The sequence below is a fragment of the Octodon degus genome, unplaced genomic scaffold, assembly GCF_000260255.1.
Source record: "Octodon degus isolate 3935 unplaced genomic scaffold, OctDeg1.0 scaffold00035, whole genome shotgun sequence".
Classification (NCBI taxonomy): Eukaryota; Metazoa; Chordata; class Mammalia; order Rodentia; family Octodontidae; genus Octodon; species Octodon degus.
The window spans coordinates 12,425,279-12,432,221 of NW_004524611.1; positions in this window are offsets into that span (position 1 = coordinate 12,425,279).

Below are 6,943 nucleotides of genomic sequence, written 5' to 3' on the forward strand. Positions count from 1 at the left end.
AGGACCTGCTGTCACCAAATACAGCTGTTCTTAGGCATTATAACAGCTGTGGACAGTGGGCCTGTCTCCTGCCAAGGCTTTCTCTGTAAGCTTTGTCCTAGGAGATGGAGAGACTCTCAAACGCAGGGAGCCCGTGTCTGCAGGAAGAATCCGAGTAGTGAGTACTTCTGCCTTGATGTAAGTGCCAGCTAGTAAGCAACAAGCAAAAGCCAAACACAATTCATCCCTGTAACTGGTTGAACTGTCAGAGCTCTCTCACCTGCAAACTACCACCGTGCATCTATAAAGTGCTTTAAGAAAGGCAGTACCTCGCAGAAGTGTTGACAGCTGTAAAATCCAGTAGCTGAGGTTCAATTCCATTTAACGCATTTTTAGAGATGTGCCTTAAAACCCACTGGTTTAAGACTATTATGGGCTGAATTACATCTCCCCCAAATTGGTATCTTGCAGTCCTAAATCCCAGTATCCTGAAACGTGACCATATTTGGAGATAAGGCTTTTGCAGAGGTAATTAAGTGAAAATAAGGTCATTAGGGCGCACACTAATCCAGTATGACTGGTGTAAAAATAAAAGAGGGAGATTTTGGACACAGACAGATGGAGGAGGAGGAGGAGCACTGCAGACACAGGCAGAGCCGGCCAGCGGCAAGCCGGGAGAGCGGAGTCTGCAGAAATCAACCTGCCAACACCTCAGTCTCAGGCTTCTAACCTCAAAACACCAGAAATATAGCTGGACGTGATGGTGCACGCCTGAGATCCAGCACTCTGTGAGGCTGGGGGAGGGGGAGGGGCCGGGGGAGGGTGAAGGGGGAGGGGAGGCAGAAACACATTTCTTTCACTCAAGCCACCAGGCCCAACTCCACTCTCACAGCCCTAATAAACTACCTTGAGGGCAAAACCTTCAATACACAAAGCCTAATAAACAGATCTGTTCCACCAGGAGGGAACGCAATATAACAAAACCTACTTAAGTTTTCTCTTTTTCTCTGCGCGGGTGAGGAATTTTAGAAATATTGGAAAGTGTCCGAGGAAATAAAAAAAATGGAATCATGGGCCAGGGAGGTGGCTCAGTGGAATAAGCACTTCCCTGGCAAGTGCAAGGGCCTGGGTTCAATCCCCAGTCGTGGGGGGGCGGGGTCATCTCTTGTCCTTCCAGTAAAGGAAGCAAAGATTTCAAATACACCAGCAAGTCCACTGCGGCCCTGACCTGTCCGTGTGGTTCCTGCTCCTTGGGACACTTTCAGGCAGGTCCATCTGTCTCCCCCTTGACCCTCAGCTTGGCATGGAGGCCACCTCCCATGCACCCTGTCAGGCCACACTATTCCTCTGTTCACCGCAGACAGCTTGGCTGTGGGTATTTTGCCCTCCACACCCCTTATCACTATCTGCAGTACCTTACTCAGGAATTCAGCTTTTTCCATCTCCATGGGAGCGAGTGGCTTCCAGTGTAGTCCTTGTCCCATGCCCACCAGTCATCCAAGCACTCTAGGAGGCCCAGGTAGGAGGATCCCAAGTTCAAGCCCAACCTGGACAACTTAGTGACTTAGTGAGACCCTGTCTAAAAAAACAAAAACAAAACAAAACAAAATTCAAAAAAGGGCTGAGGTTGTAGCCCAGTGCCAAGGCCCCGGTTCAATCTCTAGTACCACAAAAGTGAGAGAGATAGAGCAAATTAAAATTAAGTGGCATTAAAATCCCATTTTTAAGGGGCCTGGGAGATGGCTCAGTGGAATAAGTGCTTCCCTGGCAAGCACAACGGCCTGAGTTCAATCCCCGGTTCTGCAAAAAAAAAAAAATTAAAATAAAATAAAATTCCACTTTTAAATGGTATAGACTGGATCCTTGGGTTGCCCTAAAGCACATACGTAAAAGTCCTAAACCCCCCCCACACACTGCAATATTTTGAGCGGGGATGTGTTAGCTTTCCATTACTGTAATAAAATACCTGAGATCATCAATTTAAAAGCGGTAAGAGTTACTTTGGCTCCTGACTGCTTAGGCTTCTATCCTGTGCCCCAGTGCCTCTGAGCCTGTGGTAAGGCAGCGCAATCTGGCAGGGAGCACAGGGCAGAGCGAAGCTGCTCACTTCCCGGTCAACAAAAAGGAGCCTAAGAGAAGAGAAGACTGGAGCAGGAAGCACTCTTCCAGACCATACCCACAGTGACCCAAGACCTACCATTAGGCCCCACCTCTTAAAGGATACACCACCTTCTTCCGAAAGCCAGAAAGAATCACCCTCTCCAGGCTCTGGACTGTGGGCACCTTCACCTTGGCCTTCTCAGCCTCTAGAACCACGTGTGCTGTTTCAGCCCCCAGTCCTTGGTCAACTGTCACAGCAGCCTAGACTGGCTAAGGCACCAGTCACACCGGCACACTGTGAGCCCTTGCCACAGCCTGGGCCACCTGGGCTCCAGAGGCCAGCCAAGGGACAGCACTGTCACAGGGTAGTTGCATTAATGCGGACAGACCTTTAGGGAAGCACTGTTCTTGGGCTCCAGATGTGGGGGCCAGGGCAGTAGGAGTCTGAGTCAGTGAGAAAGAGAGAACTGGTGCAGCCTGTGAGCAACAGCAGGGCTGAGCACACAGTCCCTTGTCACTGCACACTTGTTGTATGCCAGGAATGGAGTCAAATGTTCTAGCAATGTCACCATTGTGACACCGTGAACGCTGTCACCTTCCACCAACTCTGCGTAGGAGACAGAAGCATTCCTGTCATCAGAGCAAGAACCTGAGCTGGCTGTGCTGAGCACCCCCGTAACCCCAGCAATTGGGAGGCTGAGGCAGGATTGCCACAGGTTCAAAGCCAGCCTGGGCTACATAGTGAGACCCTGTCTACGAAAAGCAGAAGTTTTTTTAAAAGCCAAGCAATGCAAGTTGTCAGCACCGATCGTCCTAGGGAGTGGCTGGGGGAAGGACAGTTCCTGATTCAGGAGCTGGGAGAAGCTGGCAAAAATACCAGGGACCCAGTCACGCTCCTAAGACACAGTGGAGAATCTAGAGCACACGGTGGTAAATAGAGGCAGGAGCTGCACCACAGGACTCAGGATACTGGACAAGGGAAGGGGGTCTTCACACAGGTGGGCCACAGAGCCAGGGCTCCCCATGCCCGCTGTACCAGGCCTGAGGCCGTGAGACCAATGCCAACTGTCAGACTACTAGAAGCAGAGGCCACTGCTCCAAGCCCTGACCCTGCGAGAGTAGCCCCTGCACTCCGAGGGGAGGCCTTGGTGATTCTCGCTGCAAAAGGCTGGGGAGCACTAGGATGGCAGAATGGCCAGGGTGATGACCACCGAGACCCCAGCATAGCAAGGCCTGGCCCCACCTGAGCCACCCAGCCATTCCTGGTCACCTGCCAGGCTTTGTGGCCGGTGTGCAATAGGCCCGGGACAGCGCCCTTCTGGGGGAGGAGAACAAGGACACACCTGGCTTCCATGGGCACCTGCATCCCTGAAGGTAGAGCCACCCTGCTCTGGCCAGGAAGCCCCCTACCTTGGTGGCAGGGGCCTCTGGGTTTTCACCCAAATCTGGAACTGGGCTGGAAGGGTGAAGAGTGAAATGGTTCCCCAAGGGCGCACACGTGGCCTGTAGAGGTGTGTGCAACCTGTTACCACAGCTCTGGACAGACTGAGCTGTGTCTCAGGAATCTCGGCTTCCGCAGTGCTGAAGGTGGGGGTGCGGTGAAGGTGGGGGTTGGGGCTGCGTGCCGCGGTCCTTTGGGACTTTATCCTCGCTTGTTTCCGGGCCCCAGAAGCCGTGCGTAGAGGCAGGGGTCCCTTATGTGCCGGACAGATGCTGTCAAGGACTGCAGATATGCCTGAGGTGTCACATTGGTTTTAGAACCCGAAAGTCACACCAGCAGGAGTGGGCAGAGCTGGGGGAGGGGCGCAGGCACAGCGAAGGCAGGCAGGCCTCTTCCCAGGACCACTCCCCAGCCGGGGCTCTGCTCCAGGGGACGCTGGTGCCGCTCAGCAGGGTTGGGGCCCTGAGCTGTTGTTGCTGAGCGAATGATGAAATAGGAGCCCCGACTTCCGGGTTAGGTCGGTGCCATTCCAGGGTTGGGCCTGACCTCCCCTGCAGCAGCATCCGCAGCTGTCAGCTGTCGCCTGAGGGTTTCTCTGCAGCCTTCCAGCCTTCCCAGAGACTAGGGCCGCCCAGAAGCAAGTGACAGGAATCAAGGTCACCCAGAGGCCATCCTACAGGAATAGTATTACACAGATGGGTCAGCTCTGGGACTCAGCAGTCTACACCATCCACACTGGAAGTCCCCAACAGTTTAACTCCAAGTGGCTGCTGGCCAGGTGACAGCTCTTTTATTGGCTGCCTTGCTGTCCTTGTCTATCTCCTCCATTCCTTCCTGGGTGTCTGGAATGCTTTGCACCTGAGTCCTGGGAGGGACCCCAAAGTCAGCAGATGGAAAGGTCAAGCTGAGGGGTAGTAGGGCGCCCCACCTGGGGTAGGGGTGGGTCCTGACTCACCATCGGTGGTAGGGGGCTTATGGTTTGGATCTAAAATGGCCCCCAGGGCTGGGAAGATAGCTCCATGGTCTAAGCGCCTGTCTGGCAAGCACAAGGACCCAGATTTGATCCCTCATACCACAGGCTGCGCCAGCCCCGCCCCCGGGCACACTGAGCAGACAACCAAAACTGGCATGGTGGCACACAGCTGTAATCCCAGCACTGGAGAGGCTGAGGCAGGAGGATCACTATGAATCCGAGCTGCGTAGCACGACCCTATACCAAATAAATAAATAAATAAAATGGCCCCCAAATGGCTCACATGTTTGGAGGTGGGGCTTCCGGAAGATGACTGGATCATGAGATTAGATGGATTCATGAGTTGGTGGTGTTATCCGGGATCTTCAGGGTGTACCCTTGGGGACGATATCTGGTTCCCGCCCTTTTCTCTCCCATTAGCTTCTCTGTTTCCAGGTTGCCATGAGGTGAGTAGCTTCCCTCCCAGGCACTCCCAGCGCGGTGTTTCTGACTTCACCACAGGTGAGAGGCTGTGGAGCCAGCGAGCCGGGGACTGAAACCTCTGTGGCCACAAGCCTAAATAAACTTCTTTGTCCTCCCCAGGTGTTTTGTCCCAGTGAGAGAAAGCTGAACGACCAGGATGGGAGGGCGCCCACAGCCCCATAGCAGCCTCCGGAGGTGAATCTGAAGGCATCCTACCTTGGGCAGCCTGGCCAGGTAAGAGCAGAGCCTGGAGATGCAGAATCAGGGAGAAGGTATGGCCTGACCCGGGCACGCGCAGCCGGGCTCAGGTCAGAGGTGCACCCACAGTGTTCATCAGCACTGTCGGTACAGCCCAGAGAGGTCAACTCAGAACACACAGTCGGTCAGAGAGAACGGTGCCAGGGAGGGATGAGTCCTCCAGGAGCCCATTACCCAGGCTGGTAGATTCTGGGCAGAGGGTCTCACCTGGACAAGAACAAGAGTGACAGAGGCCTGCACCCAAACCCTCTCCTCCTGGTAGCAGCTGAGCCCAGGGCTCCTTGCCATCATCAGCCTGCTCTACATCATCTACATGAGTTGGACTTCTCTAGAAGAACAGAAGCAACAGAAAACAAATGTATAATTACCCAAGTGGACTTACTAGGTCACCTACAGGATTAGAAGCAAGAGAGTTCCAAGGGCTGCCTTCTCTTGGAGAGTTGGAGGATCCAGTAGCAGCTCAACCCAAGAATCAGGAAGCTGCGGAAAAAAAGGGACCAAGGACGCAGCACCAGTCCAAGGTCAAAGACCTGGAACTCCCTGAGGGAGTCACTGGCATCCGTGTTACAAGGCTGAAGACGGATGTCCGGAGGTGACGGCAGCAAAGGACAGACCCACTTGGTGAGACTAGAGCTCTTTAAAAACAGAGACTTTCTTCTTCTTTTCCTTTTCATTCCATCCAGACTGCAAGTCTGTTGGTTGATGCTGGCCAAGTCAGTTGTTCTCAGATGCACCCAGAGCTGTGCTTCCTCATGTGCCAGGGCTTCTTAATCCATTCTGGTTTCCCCATCATGATTAATGGTCACAGCGTCCGGCATCATAAGCTTGTGTTTGGAATATGTCTCCATCCAACCACAGGCAGCACCCTGGCCCCGGCCACCTCTCCTCTCCAGGCTGCCGGGACTCCAGGCTGGTCCCCACGTTCATCCTTGCTCATTTCCTGTCTCTCTGTCACTTGCTCCGTAAGCCAGCCAGGGGAGCTGCCCACCCACTGAGTCGCTCTTAAAGCCTTCTTCCAGTGTGCAGCCCTCTCTGTGTGTCATGCACCATCTCAGGACCTTTATCGGCCCTGTTCCCTCTGCCTGAAGGACACCACTAAGAAAGAAAGAAAGAAAGAAAGAAAGAAAGAAAGAAAGAAAGAAAGAAAGAAAGAAAGAAGAAAGAAAGAAAGAAAGAAAAAAGAAAGAAAGAAAGAAAGAAAGAAAGAAAGAAAGAAAGAAAGAAAGAAAGAAATTGTGGGTGGGAATGCAAAGCATACCCACTATGGAAATCTGGATGGAGCATGCTAAAAAACTAAAAATAAAAATTCCATTTGACCCAGCTGTACCTCTTCTTCCCAAAAGAGTTAAAGACCTCATAGTACAGTAATCCATACACTCCATGCTTACAGCAGGGTGGCTCACAATAGCTAAGTCTTGGAAGTGGCCGCTGTGTCCGTCAGCAGAAGAATGGATAGAGCCAGTGTAGCATTCACACGCGCTGCCCTGCTGGAAAAGGGATGCAGTTGTGTCCTCTGTAGGAAAGCGGGTGCTCCTGACACCACAGAGCATCGAGGAATCAGACACTATGAACACTGCATGATTTTTGTTATGTGAGAAACCAAAAGTGAAAACTAACTTAAAGAACAAAAGAAGGGGCTGGTGAGATGGCTCAGTGGTCTAAAGCACCTACTTAGAACAAGCTTAGCAAAGCACAGGGACCACGGTTCAATCCCCCAGCACCACATGCCA